The sequence below is a fragment of the Python bivittatus genome, unplaced genomic scaffold (genome assembly GCF_059951505.1).
Source record: "Python bivittatus isolate LINGU-HERP-01145 unplaced genomic scaffold, Pbiv_v1 ctg000680_np1212, whole genome shotgun sequence".
NCBI classification, from domain to species: Eukaryota; Metazoa; Chordata; class Lepidosauria; order Squamata; family Pythonidae; genus Python; species Python bivittatus.
The window spans coordinates 2065527-2084434 of record NW_028277095.1 but is presented as its reverse complement, the minus strand read 5'-3'; positions in this window follow the sequence as shown (position 1 = coordinate 2084434).

Here is an 18908-nt window from a genome sequence, read left to right as displayed (position 1 = left end):
CCACCAGAACCCTAATGGAAGGAGAAAGACTGCAAGATCTGGAACTGGTTGGCAGATTTTCCATTTGTGTTATTAATAAAATACCCCTGAGTATGCAAGATGAAAGAAATTGATCCATCAAAGTGGAGCTAATTTTATTATAAAAGATGACATCTTCTGAAAGCTGATTGCCTGAAGGATGGCTGTTTAATTTAAAGAAACATATTCATTTGCACAGGGAAAGACAAAGGTCTTCATTCTGGCGCTGTGATGGAATTTCCAATGTTAGCTTCTTTTAATTTTTATCTCTCCCCACCTTTCCTTTTTAAATATCAGGGCACCTTAGTCTTTATGGAGAAAGTTATTACCGGAGTCACAGGAGTAGAGACCTCTAGCAAACTCAGAATTGTGCCTTCCAAACTGGGTTTTCCCAACTTGTAACTTGTGTAGGGGTTGGGGAGTGAGGGAAGGCAGTTACCATAAGCATGGAGACCCAAGGGCACAATGACATTTTTGTGATGGCTTTCCATTTTTCCCCTTCTGTTCCTCAGAATGGGGCATGCTTAGCCGACTAAGGACAGCCACCAAGCGAAGCGGAGGTCTCCATAAAGTCTTCCATCCTGAAATTGTTGCCTCAACCTTCTAAAAAGTCCTTTAGATCCTTCTTTCAGGGGAAAACCTTTCTAGAGCTGGGCCTGCAGTCTTGCTCTAAAGAACTACAGAAGATGTAGACACACTAATGAACAATAGGACATCTTAAAGCCATTTTTTTTTTCATAATGAGGAATTCAGGTGGCATATTGGGGTAGAATGGCACCAAATTTCATGGAGAAAAAAGAGGGAAAGATATGCTCAGGAGAACCCTTTTTATTTTAAGGGGAAGAAGCAAATCTTTTGAACACAGCTCATTAAAACAGAGTATGCTAGGTAGAAACAGAACATAGAATATTTGTTGATAAAGGAAAACAACGGGAAGGAAAGAGGTAAATGGCAAGGAATTGCAGACTTTGTAATTTGCAGACATTGAGAAGGCACCAGGTTGCCCATCTTGGGCTTATAAGGTTGTTGGGTGGCTAGAAACATTCTTGCACACATCACAGATTCTTTGTGTTACTGCCATTTGTCAGTCACTTTGGTTGAGAAGTGATGGGGGGAGGGGAGGGGAACTAAAAATTGTTATTAGCAAGAGAGGCACATCCCTGCTCATCATTTATTTAACACACATTTTTATCCTGCCAGATTGGCAGAAGGAAATATAATTAATGGCCCTCTATTGCTCCCTGGGAAAAAGGAAGCTGCTAGGCCATGCAAATTGACAACGGTACAAATTTTGCAAACATACAGTCTTTAGTAAAAATCTAAGACTCCATTCTCCTGGAGACTTACAGCAACAAGAATTATTTCAAGGAACGCAAACAATGCAAGGATCAGGCTATCTCAGTCTTTTGGCAGAAGTTTCAAAGGCCACAACATTCAAGTCACTAATATTCACCTGACTCAGGCAGAGAAGTCAGGCTTACCAGCCTAGTAAATCTTATGAAGGGGTTACTGCAGTAAACTATTTTCTTAGTCTTATGGATTTTTCAAGCTATTAATAAAATTGAATCTCCTTAGATACATTACCTTAGGGAAAATGACTGAAATATAACAAGGATCCATTTTGTTGCAGAGAGAGAGAGAGAGGAGGAGGAGGAGGAGTAGGAATAGAGAGTAGTAGAGAGTAGTAGTTTTCAAGAACAATACATTTTATTTGGTATGTATGATACGTATATGGGAATGAGGGTGGCTTGTGGACTCTTAAGCACAGTTCAATGTATTGGTTGCAAAGCCCTCTGAATGTTGTGGGGTGCAATCACTTCATTCCTGAGATAGCATTCAAGAGATAAAGAGATGTGACATTATCTCTCTCTCTACAGAGAGAGATGAGATGGGAATGGGGAAAAATAACTTATCCTCTTGATTCCTCAACTCCCCGCCCCCCAACAAAATGTTTGTCTGGTATGAGCTTTGGATCCAAGACAGGGATAACAACAAGATTTCTGAGAGCAATTTAAAAAGATTGTACTTTGTGTTGCTCACAGAAATGTAAAGAAAAAGAACTCTTTTCTTTCGCCAACTATTTAATAGCTTTGGGTTCAGGTAATAGAGTTTTGTAAAGCTTTGTTTCAAATATTTAGCTGAAAGGCAGTTGAATCAAATTACTCCTTAAAGTCCAACTGCTGAATTGATTCAGTACACCCATTCAGTTTAGCAGATCACGGACTTTTGCCCCTGCACACATAGACACCACTTACATACACACTTTACCAAATCAAGTTGACTGAAATCAAATCAACTCCATTTGACTCCAATCATCTCAATATATCAAATGTTGTTTAAGTTCCAATTCTGTTAAGTCACCCTGCTTTCTATGGCAATTCTCTATAATATGATTCCATTCCAAAGATTTGCTAAAAATGGAACAACTGCCTTGTACTAGAATAGGTTATATAGCCCTACAGTAGAAGATCTTGTTCAGTCCCAGGTCTTTGGAAGAAAAGCCGCCCCCCCATTTCTTGCTCTATGATTTTCCGTCACTGAATTCATCACCCTTCTCTTCACCATTTTAGATCAGCCTTTCCTTACCTGGTATTCCGCAAATGTGCGTAGACCACTGCTACCAGACATCTCCAGTCCCAACACATTGGGAAGATGCTAGGTCGAGCAAGAATGATCTGTACAATTTAGTTCATGCTCTCCTGGCATGATTATAATGTATTTTTCTCCATATCAGGAATATGGGGTGAACTAGGAGCTGGGAACCAGAAGCCAGGAAGCTAAAGGCAAGGAGTAAGATGAAGAGTTATAAGAGGTGGATGAAAAGTCAACTAAAGATCAGAGCAGAAGACAACGCTGGAGCCACATTCTGGAAGCAAGCCAGATCTCAGAGCTAAGCATAATAGTACAAATTAAGAGCAAAGGATACTCCAAGGAATATACTAGAAGGCATCAGAATTAGCAAGATTCTGCTGCTTAGGAACTAGCTTGGCCCAAATTAGAACCATTCATGGTTCTCATGATCTGGAAGGAACTTATGGTTAGCATGGGTGGCGAGAGTCATTCCAAGCTTGGAGACTGCTTGATTATCTAGCTTGTCTGCAGAGAGAATGTGCACATACTACAGCTTGACCATTCCTGACACAATAACAGAGCTTTGTAACATTGATGGGCTATGGCAAGCAGCAGCACATTGCAACATAATGCTGGGGTGTGAGTTGGGTAGCCCTAGAGTAGAGATAGGCAAACGTTTCCATCAAGGACTGCGTTCTTTTCAGGGGAATGGTGCAAGGTTGCAATTGGTGGTGGCCAGCGATGAGAGGTGGCACCAGGACCAGGTATGCCATCATCTTTGGTCCTTGACTCTGCTTTACTTGCTGTTCCTCCTCACTCAGGAAACTGCCAGAGGAAGAGCAGAGAGCTCTTTCCTGGGGTTTTGAGTTTAATCTGAGGGCCACATATAGCCTGCAGCTCCTTAGGTAGCCGATTCTATCTTGTATATGGGGGGCAGGTGATACACAGAATTTGGGAGGGGTTGAACTTACCACAGGAGGGGAATTTGTGGTGGGAACCCAAGGTTCATTTCTATGCTTAGTTGTCCCTTGGATGCTTTGTTTAAGGGGAAATGAAATCCCACACAGGCTAAGGTCATTTTCTAGAGCCAGGTGTTAAAGACTGCAGGGTCCCAGGAGAGCCACTCGATCATCCTAAGAATAAACAAATTTACAGCAGTAATTAGAATGACAACACCTATTTGCAATGCAAAAGACACTGGAGAATTGCAAGCCTAGCAAAGCTCGCTTGTCTCAATCATTAATGCAGGTTTGCAGTTGATTAATGGTGATGGTGCTTTTTTTTAAAAAAAAAATTATTCAACCAGCTACACATCAAGGCTCTGGAGACTATCTATGGTGCTAGCATTGTAAAGGTATAAAAATGAATGGATTCCTCTCTATGTTTTCTTTCCTGTATCTGGAGCCTACATTCTTCTTCTGTAGAATTGGACCACAGATTTCTATGACAGCAGATTTGCGGATGTCAGCATGAAATGGCCCTGTTAACATCGATCTTTCTTTGGTTAAAAAAAAAAATAAATCTATATACACACAGATTTATAAGAGATGCTTCTGAAACAGAATGTATGTTTCTGAAATCTGCATGTAAAAAGACAAGCTTACACATTAAAAAGAGAACTTACTTTGGGGGAAATGGACATAACAAAGGAAAACATCATGAAATTTGGATTTAGGACATTTACATTAAACACTGGGTATATTAAGGGGAATTATTTACAGCAAACCACTATAGCTTGGATATGCATTTTTTTTTCACAGATCTTTAAGAAATCTATTAAAAATGCCAACTGGGCAGGGCATTGCTGTGCATTTACAGATAATAAACCCACCAGGTTTATGCTTATTCATATAAGTGAAACCTGTGCAAGCATTTGTGATTGGAGGGACCATTCATTAAGGGGGTGTAGTAGTACTGGTTTATGTGACTGACAAATCTAATACTGGATACCTGGATAGCTGCTGAGTGAGTGCTTGGTCCAGTGGGGGTGAAAAGCATTGCCATCACTAGCAGCTTCCATCTTCTCGTTCCATTTTACAGCAGCCTTCATCTAAACCACTGCCCCCTTATGCCAAGAATAAGTAGCAGATCTCTCCCTTTATATTTCCATGTGCTGTGTCCTGCCAGAGACCAAAAGACTACGTCGGGAGGGTGAAATTCCTTTCAGATTACAAGGCAGGCAGAAGGGTAAGCGTAGTCCGAGGGCACTCCTTAACTCTTCAAAGTATGGATCTGATTCCCTGTTTACTTACTCATGCTGAAGTGCTACATTTGAGTGATTGCCTCCTCCTTGTCATCTTCATCTTCACCCTCTTTGTCTTTCCAGCAAATTCTTCTTTAACAACATGCATGTATATAAGTGTATGTGAGAGCCAGTTTGGGTAGTGGTTAAGGCATCAGGCTAGAAACCAGGAGACTGTGAGTTCTAGTCCCACCTTAGGCACAAAGCCAGCTGGATGACCTTGGGCCAGTCCCTCTCTCTCAGCCTTAGGAGGGAGGAGGCCAGGGCAAACCACTTCTGAAATCTTGCCAAGAAAACTGCAGGAACTTGTCCGGGCAGTTGCCAGGAGTCCACACTGACTCAAAGGCACACACACACACATATAAATGTATGTACATACATATGCATAAGGTAGATGAAAGGCATTTCAGATTTAAAAAAAAAAAACAGGACATGGGAAACGGCTGATCTGTCCATCCCTACTTATAAGCTCAAATGGCTTAGCCATAGCACGCCCACTTTGTCACCAGAAGTTACCAGGGTTCAATCTATAGGATTTCCAGGCAGGATATGAAAATTCTTGTGTCAAAACTGTAGTTCTGAGCAGCCAGTCAGTGCCAATGGTTTTAGTATAAGGCTTTTTCCTATGTTTGTTGCACCAGGTTGATTTCTGGACCACGCAAAAGGCTTTTTGTTTGATTGCGGGCTGACTTGTGCTCCTTTGCTCACCTTCCTCTCCATTTCATCACCTGATCAGACCCGCGTGCTGTCTGATGTGGCCTTGTGTTCAAGGCCGCAGGTGTCTAACCCTTTAAAGCAAATTGATTGCATTTTCTTTTTGTACACTGAACCACTTCAGTGCTGATCATTAAGACAGATGAATATGCCTTCTCCATGGGAACAGCCTTGGGGGAGCTGTAAAAGATAATCTATAATATATTTTGTTAAATTGCCAAGACGGTGTGACACGGAAGAGCAAACATCAGCATTTTGTGGAATCATTTTTAAACTGGAATACCTATGCTTTATTATACCTGAAATGTATCCATCTGAAATATTACTCTATTTTAGCTCAAGCATAATTCTAAAGTCAGTCTGGAATTTTGGTCTGTGGGCTATCTCATTTTTGGTACTTCCTAATTCTTAATCCTTTTTTGTACTCATAGAGCAACAATGGAGATAACTGATCCTCCTTGCACTTATGCAGATATACTGATGAATCCCATTTCCCATATGTGTATAACTGTATGCTTCTCTATATAGTCCATGTATGATAACTTCATTGATATAACGTTACTAAACAGTCTGAGGTCACAACTCCTAAAAACGAAATAGCTCTCATAAGAATATTTTAAAAGAATAATATCCATTTTCAGGATGGCAATAGCTAGGTTTGCCTTTACCCCCCACCCTCCCACCCAAAACCAAGTCTCTGGAGATACAAGGTCCTAAGGATGATTCCAGAAAGTTCCTTGTTCAAGTTTGTCTCTTGATTTGGGCATTTTGTATTACTTCATCTTGCTTCCACATTCAAGTTGATGCATACTGCAATTCACATAAAACAAAACGGTCTTGATATGACTGCAATAATAACATTTTGACAAGCCCCCCCCCCAACTTTATTTGGTGGTATGTGTGGTTATATCAAGATGTGTGGGTGTGTCATTTAATAGAGCTCTGGTGCATATAGAAAATCACAGGGCTGGCTGAGTCTTGGTTATCATTTTTGTTTGATGCAGTAATATGAGCACATCAGTAAAACATCACACCACAGGAAAAAAAAAACATGTTACAATAATGTATTCAATTGTGTTAAACAGCATACTGCAGTGTTTTATTAATGAAGGAGTGTGCTGAAGTGGTTAGTATTAGGCTAAGACTAAGAAGATCTAGAGAACCAGTTTATTATTGTGATTAAGGGATGAGGCTAGAAACCAGGAGACCACGGGTTCCAGTCCTGCCTTGGGCACGAAGCCAGCTGGGTGACCTTGTCATTCTCTCTCAGTCCTAGGAAGGAGGCAATTGCCAACCACTTCTGAAATCTTGCCAAGAAAACTGCAGGGATTTGTCAGGCAGTCACCAGGAGTCAACACTGGTTTGAAGGCACAAAGGAAGAAGAAGATCTAAATTCCAGGCCAGGTTTAGTCATGGAAGCTGCCTGGATAAGTTTGGGCCACCCACTGTCTTAATTGAACTTATCTATAGGAATGTTTTTGTGGGGGGGGAAATGGAGGTTGGCATGGTATGTACACTGTCTTGAGCTCTTGGAGAAAAGGCAGGATAGAAATCTAAGAAAGAAATAGTTGTTACACAGAGCTGACAAAGTCCTAATGGGTCCATGAGCAAGGTGTCTGCTGCCTGTGTGCTGCAAACCTTTGATGGATAATTTCACCTGCTCTCTCTTATTATTATTCCAGAGCTTAAAGTGGAGCTTGCCAGGGACAGATCCAAGCTGGGCAACATTTACAGGGAAGAGCTTTACTCAGCTCTCAGTGCCATGCAGCAGTCTGTTGTGGAACCCAAATCACTGTAGAAGCCATCAACCCTAGCTTGGCTTTCTTGTATTGTACTTTATTAACTCTTTGTCAAGAAGATATGGGTAGTCCTCACTTGATGACCACAGTTGGGACTAGCAACTTCATTTCTAAGCAACGTGGTCATTAAGCAAGACATCACATGACCACAACTTGCAATTTTACTGCTGGCTTCTCCATTGTCTCTGCTTGTCAGAAGCCCCGACTGTGAAGTATGCAAATGGAAATCACATGACCATGGGGGTTCTGCAATGGTCATAAGTGTGAGGACCAGTTGTAAAGTTAGTTTTTCAATACTGTCATAACTACAAATGGTCGCTAAACAGGGCAGTCATTAAGTGAGGACTACCTGTAATTGGGAATTTTTCTTTTTAGTGTTCAGTGCAGTGTCTTACCACAATTTTGTTTAGGGGTTCATCCTTTCTGTAAGATATAAGAAGCAAAAGTAATAACAAAGGTGAATAATATGACCTTTATATTCTATGTGACCTAGATATTGAAATATATATTCTAAATTCAAATAATATTCGTATATTCTTTTTCTGTTGACTTATTTTTTTCTATTTTTTCTTCTTTTTATAATGAAATAATTAAAGGAAAAGGACTCACATTTATATCCATAAACATACCCTAGGCATCAGAATCTCTGCACCCTGGATAAAATGAAGTAAAGATAATTAAGTCTAAGGTCTCAAAAACGTTGGGAGGATAAGAAAATTAAGCTATCATACTAACAGTTCACATGTCCTTAAGTAATGGAAATGCTGGCCAACCATAAAGAACATCAAGATCAGCTTTCTAGACAGAACGGCCATAAATAAGCCATACGGGTCTTCATAATGAAAAATAAAAAGTATCAGTCTGGAAGCATCTACATGACTGACATCAGAAATATATGATTGTCTTCTTGAAATATTGCATATCCTCTTTTATTGACCAATTGATGCATTTATTCAAGTATTCTTATCTCACTTTTAAAGACAAATGCCTTTTGAAGCAGTTCACAATCCAGCTAGTATTACATACAATTTGGGAGCAATCAAATTGAAGCCATGATAGTTTGACAAATCACAGTGCTCTATGCGATGAAATAAAAGCATTTCTGAATCTGATGAAATGTTGAAAGGATATTAAGCACTTTTTGGGGGGAAGAACCCAGTGTTAAATTTCCCCTGCCATCTTTTGTGACTGCCTGTTTCTGAGATTCATACCTTGAAAAGCCTCCAAAGGGGTTATAACAGAGAATAGAGGGGCTGTAGATGTAAAGAATCCAACACTCCATTGTGTCTCTGAAGTGGGCAGGGATCTACACAAAGCTGATCTAAATAGAGTTCTTTATTGCAAGAAATGGAAGGGGATTTGGAGATGGGTAAAAAATAGTATTAAGGCATCTCCATCCATTCTTCCAGTCTGTTGGTTTGTCATTACAGTGTCTAAAATGATTATATTAAAAGCTCTGAATCATCTGAATTGGGCCCACAGTTGCTCTGTATATGTATGTATGTATGTATGTATGTATGTATGTATGTATGTGTGTGTATGTATATATATATATATATACTGTACATACATACATACATACATACATGCCTTATGACATTTTTGGAATCTTTCTCTCAAGTGGACTCTGCTTCCTTCGATGGCCTTGTGACTTCCTCCATCATGTTATTACGGAGATTGCTCATATCAGGATGGCAAGTTTCAAAGCAAGAAACAGGCACAATGAATGCGCTTGAGAACCTGGGGTGGGGTGGAGGGGAGGAACTACTTAAAAGGGGTGGTCATTTTCAGGTCTATTGCATTGCATCCTAATTTCTTAATGATGATTTGATTAAGGCCATAAAACCAGCTCAGTTTTTTTTTTCTTAAGACGTCCAAAAATCATTGATGTACTTTTGAAAGACTGCACAAATGTGCATGATTTATTTGTGGGACTACCTCTCCCTAAGGGTATCTGCCCATCCCACTAGGTCAGATAGGGAGGGTGTGCTCCAGGTCCCTTTCCTCAAACATGGTATTCTGGTAGGACCTTGGAAGTGCCCCTTCTTTGTAGCCACCCCACCCCTTTGGAATAGTCTCCCACCTGAAGACCTGGCTCTTCCCCAAAGCATTGGACTTGGATGGGACTGAGTCAGAGGGTCCATATGTGTGGTCTGGGACCTAGTGGGAAGGGCCTGATTTGTCTGTTTTTATTTTATTTTATTTTATTTTATTTTATTTTATTTTGTTTTTTGTTTTTTGTTTTTTGGTGGTTGTGAGCTGCCTACAATCACTGTGCGGGATAGGCGGCCAGACAGGTTCTTTAAATAAATTAATAAATGAATTTTAAATATGCAGATTGGTGCCTTTTGAAAGATCTTGTGGATGGAAATGTACGTTATCCCACTGAACAGCTATAAGAGTATTCTCCCTCTGATTTTTAATCAACCATTTTTATCATGACAGCTTCATTTTTTTTTTTAACTAAAAAATCATTATCTTTTCTCTTCTGTACTCACAACACTTGGGAAATTACTTTCCAGTGCAATTAATGACTGCATGGATTCAATCTTCCCCTTTATTATCATTTTAGCCTCCTATCATTCTGTACTGTTTACTCGTGCTGATAAAACCAGAAAATTGCTCATTGCCCTTACTGAACATTTTGCATTTACTTCCTCGGCTGGAATATCTTATCTGCCTTCATTAAATTCAAAACAAGGACATCGGCATTATAATCCAAGAAACCTGGCTCCTTGCTAGATCTTTCTTAGTCTTATTGCTCCACCCTGATTTCTTCACTACTGCAGTATATAGCCGAGACATTTTGCTGTCTGAATTTAAGGACAGAAGCAAATGGATCGGGAGGTGCATCTTCAGCATTAGGAAGAATTCAACTCAATATAACTCTCACCCCTCACATAGCTCTGTATTCCAGCAAAGGAGATTTATATACACTGATATCAGCTGCCTGAAGGAGGACATTTTCTTATTGTGGCTAATAATACGGCTGACCCTTTGTGTATGCTTGTGTGTGGGTGCATGAAAAAAATTGTGATCTGCAAAGTAGAGACCCTACACTTCTAACTCTGATTATACTTTAAATCAAAACTGGCTAATCTGGGGCCCAGAAGGCTCCATTTTGGATTCCCCAAGCCTTTGTTGCTGAAATGCCATGAGTAAGTTAGAAGATCGGTGCAGTGGTGCTAGAGATAATGACCCAAGTTGCATATATTTGCTTTTGCATATGATAGACTTTGGTGAACAAACTTGAAATAAATCATGAAGCAATAACTTCTCCCACAACAATGCAGATATGTTATTTTTGCTTATCTGCTAACACAATAGTTATATCTAAGGGAGAAAAAAACAAAAACGAGTGGATATAATTTTAAATAAACTTCAGGAAGTTTTTTTCCCCCTTGACACATACATTCTAGCATTCCCTGAAGTCTTTTTGGTATACTTATTAAACAGTTGGAAAAAGACTCGAAAGAAGCAGCTTCAAATCTCTGTTCAGCAATTAAACCTACTGGATTATTTCTCGTAGCATAACCTAGTTTATGAGATTATTGTGATGATTATCAAATGAGTTATGGAAAAAACATATAGCATAGCAACAAAGAGGCTGGGACAAAGATGTTGATGGATCTTTGTTTTCCTTTGAGTCAGATGCAGAGTGCCCTGGACAGTGTTGAATTCGATCTATAGTCAGAAGCTTGGGATTTTTGCTGGTGGCAACAGTCCTCAGCTTCTTCTGTAAACCCACCCGTTAATTTGGCCCTGACTTCTCTTCAATTTTAACTCTGAGTGTCTAACTCCAGGCTGCTGCTGAAACTTCTGACCAAACATTGACTGATCACCATTAATTAATTCCATTGCAAAATGTGTAATTTTTCCCTTATGGGTGTGTGAGGAACTGGAACTGATACCTATATTTTTAAAATCTTTCTTCTCTCCAGGAGGTGAACTGGACATTAGGTATTTGGCAAACCATCTAACCCTGCATATTTAAGATATGCAGTTGCAAAGATGAATAGAAAGTAGTAGAAGTTAAGATGTTAGTTAAGAGTTTGGTTCGCTTTTGGAAGCAAACTGTAGTTCTGGGATGAATATACAGAGAGGAATGCAACCATCCTTTGGATTGTGCACTTTTTTCAAGGTTTGCAATATGTGATTCAAAAATTAGGTATAAAAATATACACGTTAAGGAAAGTGGCACATGAAAGCACCGTTGCTTTTCATTTATGTACTGTTTGGATTTCTATCCCATAAAATTGATTAGGATGTGTTTAAAGACAGAACACCGTGTCAGAATTAGGATCATAAAAGTGAAAATATAATGAACGTAGTTACTCTGATTGATTTCCCATTCCGCATGGCAGAATAGAAAAGGACACAGGTTCCACCATTGGTGTCTGCAGTGAAAGTTCCCACTTGGCACGCTGCAAAACACAGACAAGAAATGAAAAGGATGCTGTGCTGGATAAAGCAGATTTTTATGTCCCTAAAGAATTTACAGAGGCCAAAGAGAAGATGATTTGTAGATCCTTGACAAGTGAGCAATTGACAGTTCACCATATTTATATGGTTTTGCACATTTTAAGTTCCCTGTTTGCACCTCTGAAAGGTTGATATAACCTTCTTGGTCTCTTTTTGGTGTGGTAAAATCGCTTCTTCTTTCTCTTAATGGGCTTCTGCCCTTCTAGAAGTTAAGCACTTGATTAGTATTCAGGGCTCAGCTTCTTCATTCCATAAAGTCAGCATTTTGGAAATGCAAGCTAAGTGTGACTACTGACTGCCTTGCTAAAGTGCAGGATTCTGGATCGGACTCCTGGCCTTGCCGTACAGCTTAAATCACTCAGGAAAATGAAGCTGCATGGGTAGTAAATAGTGCTGGGTATGTAGTACATGTAGCACCTCTATTACTGGTTACCAGTGTGTCTCCAGGTGCAATTCAAGGTGCTGGTTGTCATCTTTAAAGCCCTACATGGCTTGGGACCGGGTTACCTAAGGGACCATCTTCTCCCAAAAGTTTCTACCCATCCAACCTGGTCTAATAGATGGGGGATGCCGCGGATCCCATCAGCCAAGGAATGTCAGCTGGTGGGGACCAGAAGGTGTGTCTTCTCAGCAGCAGCCCCTGCCCTTTGAACAGAACAGAAACTTTACTGATGTAGTCATCCGACCATATCAAAAGCAGAAAGCCAATACAAGTGTACCAGTAAATATAAAAAAAACCAACAACAACAGTAGAACAAATTCATAAGAAGTCATCGCCCCTGCAGTTAACCTCAGTCTGATCTAAATGGCCTTGGGAACGTTCTTCCTTCGGAACTCAGGATGGCCCCAACCCTGCTAGCCTTTTGTAAGGCATTAAAAACCTGGCTATCTGCCCAAGCCTGGGCTCCCAAAAGTGTTAAGGGCCCCGTTCCCTGGTTGCACTGTTGATTTCTATGCAATTTTTATGATAACTGCCTATATATATTCAGTAATTTAGAATTGCCTGTGTGTATAATTTAGAATTGTTTTTAATGGTTTTAATTATTGAAATTGTTCACTGCCCAGAGTCCCTTGGATGGAGATGGGCGGCTATAGAAATCACACAAGCAAGCAAGCAAGCAAGCAAATAAATAAATAAATAAATAAATAAATAAAACCATCCTGTCTCAAAGTAACTCAGACAATCTGAGTTCTACATTTCCACCAAGGAAATGCCTCCGTCTCTTTTGTCTTTATTAGCAGCACTCGAATTGTTCAGTATTTCAAACTTATTTATGCTTCTGCTTTATCTTCCAGCAGAGTCAATTTTCCTTTGTGGCTGCTTTTAAATACTGACTAGTGATCCTGGTTTTTTTTTCCCCCCCGGGGGTAGGAATGAAAATATCAGTCGATTGTTGAACTTTAACAAAATGAGAACAAGGGAATCCTTGACAGGGGACAAATACTCAGCTTACGCAGCAAACCTTCTACGTGTTGATAAACGGTTATAGGATTGTCAGTGTTTTTGATCTCATTTCCATTCTGCAGTGAAATCAAGGATCCACAGAATGAGCTGTTGTCGTTTAATGGCAAAGGAATGAAGATTAAAAGGTGCAGGTTTATGAATAAAAGGAGGCACTTGAGAATTTGATCACTTTTAAGTTTAACAAAAATATTTCTTTTTTCAATGAATACAACACCAACGTTTATCTTCCAGCTTTCCAGAAATATTTTTAACCTGCAAAACAGGGCATCTATCTTTCTACTTCAGTTTGGGGGCACTTTCTAATTTAGGTTTTTCTTTTTTTATCATTTTACATGCAAAAAAGAAAAAAAGAGGGGAAAAAAGAAAAGCAACAACAATAAAAGTCTTGCATAGGTATTTATGTCATATTATACAACTGAATTATTGACATTTAAGTCAGCTTATGTAACAATAAGGAAAAAAGCAACTTGTATAAACTAATCTATATAATACATACAGTGGTACCTCTAGTTACGAACTTAATCCGTTCTATGACTCTGGTCACAACTTGAGTTGGTCTCAAGTCGAGGTAAAGTTTCCCATAAGGTTCAATGTAAATACGGTTAATCCGTTCCGCCCTCCGAATTTGGTCGCACCACAAGGCAAATTTCCCCATAAGGTTCAATGTAAATACGGCTAATCCGCCCTCCGAATTTGGTCGCACCCCGAGGTAAATTTCCCCCATAAGGTTCAATGTAAATACGGCTAAACAGTTCTGAAACATGCATTTTATTTTTAAACCTCAAAAACCTTCCAAACGCCACAAAACACACCACAAGCCTCACCGAATGTCTCTTTGCTACCGCGATCTCGCCCACAGGAAGCCGCGACTGCGTGGCAGCAGGGAAAATGGCCGCGGATCTGGTTCGTAAGTAGAGGCGGAGTTCGCAAGTAGAGGTAAATTTCTGGGGCCGGAGCTGGTCGAATCTTGAAAAATTCGTAAGGAGGGGCATTCGTAACTAGAGGTACCACTGTATTTGTAAATAGCTTTCCAATTGAGACTCCTCCAGGCAACCAAACGTTTGATCAAAAATAAAAAGAGAAATAGGTTCTTCTGACCATTGTGTAATTGACAGAGAATGGGTGTCTTTCCAATCTTGTAACATCAGGATTTTGGTGAAAGTACACCGTCATTGTTCAACATTGTCAGAAGTTCTTTTTTTTTTCTGTTAGATATTTCTCCCAGTAGAACAGAATATCTGTCGCTCAGGGCTGAACTGTGGAGTCCTTGGTGCTCTCTGAGCTTGGATGTTCGCTTGCAGACGTTTCATGACCCGACTGGGTAACATCATCAGTCCTGTGCTGTGCAACCACCCAAAAACAACCAAGCTCAGAGAGCACCAAGGACTTCACAGACATTTCTCCTTAATGTCTACAGCCTATGCTTCTTTGCCTTTAAGGATTTAAAGATTTAAAGTAAGGGAAGCCAAGAGAGAATGTGTATTGTTGGAAAGGTGCTTGCAAGATAGGACACACAGACGTTTTTCCTAAACTAAGGTAAATGTCAGAATCCCACATGCCATTCAAGAGAACTGGGCTCTAACTTTTACTTTTGAAACCATAATCCCTCCTTATGTATTATTCTTCCTTATACATTACATCCCTACATTGTCTCTAGATATAATAATAATATTAATTACAACTTTTCCATGGCTTTCAGTATTATAATGGTTCTATATATTTTAGATCAGTAATTTTAATATTCTATTATTCTAAACAATAATTTAGTTGCCTTATATGAATTGTATCATACCTTACTGTATTAATTTTTACCCCCCAAATTCTTAAACCTTAACTTACAATTTTACTTGTATTGTGATATGATTTCATAGCTTGTTTTACTCTAATCAGTTGTGATTCTTTTGTTTTGCTGGTCAATGACCAAAATAAATGACTGACTGGCTACTCAAGATTATGTTTCTGAATTTCTCTAAATCTTAGAGAATTCTCCTTATTTGAACAAGAAATAAATTCTTGTTTAATTTATTTGAACAAGAACTGATGGGGGGCGGGGGGGAAGCAGGAGAATTTCTCTGCCTGGCAATATTTTAAATTGTCAAAACAAGTCCATCAGATTTCAGCTTGTAAAATATCAACTGATGCCATAATAATGCTGTTCTTTTTTTAAATTCTGTATTATGTGTTATGACTTGCAGTCAAACCAATAAACTGATTGATTGATAATAATTCTGTTCAATCAAAGATTTCCCATCTACCCATTGTTACCCCACTGAAGTTGGAAGTTCATGAAGTTTCTCTTTATGCACATGGCCAAGATGTGTTATAGAGGCTTTTCTTCAAACCTATTCTAGAAATAGGATTTCTTGAGTTTTGCAGTTGTTACATCCAAACTGTGTAGTATTTTGCCCCATTAATTTTGACGAGCAAACTCCCTTATTTTTTTCTGGTATAGCCAGTTTGGTGTAGTGGTTAAAGGCACCAGGCTAGAAACAGGAAGGGTGAGTTCTAGTCCTGTCTTAGGCATGAAGCCAGCTGGGTGACCTTCAGCCAGTCACTCTCTCCCAGCCCTAGGAAGGAGGCAATGGCAAACCACTTCTGAAAACCTTGTCAAAAAACTGCAGGGACTTGTCCAGGCAATTGCCAGGAGTCAACAATGACTTGAAGGTGTGCACATGCGTGTGTGTGCACGCGCGCGCACACACACACACAGAGTCATGAGTACTTGATTCTGGATATTTTTTTTTCTTGTGATGCAAATCATGAGTTGAATCCAGATTTTGCAGATCTATTAAGATAACAGTAGTTTAAAATTAGGCACAACAAAAGTATTGCATTGATTGTCCTGCGTCCAATAAAAAAAATCTAAGTCTGGATCCAATCCATTTATTAACTTTAAATGACCTTATAAATAAAGAAGACCCTCTTACCAATAAATAAAATGTAAAAATATATAACAGTGGTTAAGATCTGCTTTCCCTAGTACAAATCAATTTTATGGTCTCCAGGCAGCATGTCCAAGACTACCTGGTTTAAATTATTCTTTTACACCCCCATTAACTTTTCTTCAATGTGTAATGGCATCAGACTACTTAGGGAGGTCAGGAATAAAAAAACATGGAATTTATTCTTTTCAAGGATTTAGTTCAGTCTGCATTTTTGGGAAAAAAAATTGAGTGTAAATTTCCTGCATTAATACCTAGATTGGTACACAATAGTTCTTTCACACTTATTCACATTTGTGTATAGTTTCATTTAAGAAAACACCCCAAATATGTACAATTTTTCAACTAAATGAATATCTGATCAGGGAATCAATTGAGAAAAACATATTAAAATGCCAGTATTTAAGCTTTTAAAAAATATGACAATTTGAAATAGAAGTATAATGTTAAAAGTTGTGGCTGAAGAGCTGTTAGACTGACATAAATCAGAAATAGATTAATCTCAATAGAGGGCTATATGGCTATTGCTAAATTACAATACCGTATGCCAAAGGGATTTTGTCTGCAAAAATACTGACAGATTGTGTATTCTGTCTCACCAACCCATTCAGATATAGATGGGTCTCCAATTAAACTGCTAATTTCATGGAGAAAACACTGCCATCTGCTACCTGTCAATAAATAATTTAATTGGAGTAAAAGGCCCACATCTGTTAACTCTGAAGCATAATTTCATTGTAGCTGATAGAAAAATAGAACCAATATACTTAATTTATTTAGAATTCTCTTGTACATTGATTTGATATATTTAATTGGATCTTTAAAAGATTTACTGAAATTATTTCAAAAATCAGATATTGAAAGGAGAATGAAGAGGAGGAATGGTGAAAGACCTAGGTTTAGCCAATCCTTCAAAAATGTTGAGGCACGCAAAAAGGATGTGAAAACAACAGGACCTCTGAGTTCAATCTGATGTTAAATTTAATTTGATTGCAATTCTATTACAGTGGTTGCCAAAATTTGTAGCCTTAGAGGTATATTTTGATATAACAGTCAGTTCTGGACTTATGTTCCTGAGTGTTAAATTCTCTCTTGGGCTGTTTTCTACCAATTGGGGGAGGGGAGGGAGAGAGGGAAATGATGTGTGTATCTATGCATCTATGCAGGTATGTATATTTGTATATGTGTGTGTGTATTCTTAATGTTTATGTTTTTGTGTGCATTTTTACTAATCCATGCATTTACTCCAAGTGCAGTAAGATTTTTCTTTTGTCATATAGGAATCTACATTTGGGGCTCTTAAAGTGGTGAGGGTTGATTTACTTTTCTCTTCCAGTCATTTTGTCACTGTTTATATATGATGGAAATAAAGGCAAAGCAGGAAGAAATGAATGTGCTGTTTCTGCCTCATGTACGTCATTTGGCAAGGTGTAAAACTTGGGTAATTGTGAGTATAGAAAGTCTCCAAGGTGCTGATGACTGCAAGTCAGTTGAAATTGGTGATACTTCTAAGAATCCAAACAGGGAGGGAGGGAGGAAGGAAGGAAGGAAGGAAGGAAGGAAGGAAGGAAGGAAGGAAGGAAGGAAGGAAGGAAGGAAGGGAGGAAAGAATAAGAGGGAGGGAGGGGGAGGGAGGAAGGAAGGAAGGCATAAAGGGGAGGGGGAGGGAGGGAGGAAAAGATAAGAAAGAGGGAGGGAGGAAGGAAGGAAGGAAGGAAGGAAGGAAGGAAGGAAGGAAGGAAGGAAGGAAGGAAGGAAGGAAGGAATAAGAGGGAGGGAGGGAGGGAGGGAGGGAGGGAGGAAGAAATAAGAGGGAGGGAGGGATAAGGGGGAGGGAGGGAGGAAGGAAGGCATAAAGGGGAGGGGGAGGGAGGGAGGAAAAGATAAGAAAGAGGGAGGGGGAGGGATAAGGGGGAGGGGGGAAGGAAGGAAGGAAGGAAGGAAGGAAGGAAGGAAGGAAGGAAGGAAGGAAGGAAGGAAGGAAGGAAGGAAGGAAGGAAGGAAGGAAGGATGTTATTCAGCTATTCAGTCACTGCATACTCTTTGTAACCCAAAGAACGTGACTGCCAAGATTGACTGCCAGTTACTTCTTTTTTGAGTTCTTGTAAACTCTTGATTACAGTCATCTGTGATTGTATCTAGCCATATGGCCTTTAGGATGTACACAGGATGTACTACAGTGATTAAAATGTTTTGTCAAACATTTTTGGATTTAAATATTGTCATATAATTCCTTGTTGTATTGCTCTAAAAACATACCAAGCTAGTTCACACATCATGCTGAGTCGTAATATGAGGTCCTATGGACTGAGTATGTTTCTGAACCAAGCCATTATTTGTCGATCAGGATTAAGTACATTAAGGCTTAACACAATACATGAACCCAGACACTGAGTACTTGCTTTATAATAGTTCTTTGGTGACTTCTATTAAAAGATGTAGACACTGCAGAAATGTTATTTTTAGGTATAAGATAGATGAGGCATGCAATTAGATCTGTATTTTTTTTTTTTTTAATTTTCAGAGTCATCACAAAGAACTATTTGGGTACTAGTAAGATTTCCCTAATGGAGCAAGTAATGGCTTTGTGGAAAGAATGTATGTCTTTTAAGAAAGATTAATGTGCCCTTCCTATCTAATAATATCTTAGGCATAGCTCATGGTATAAAATTGGA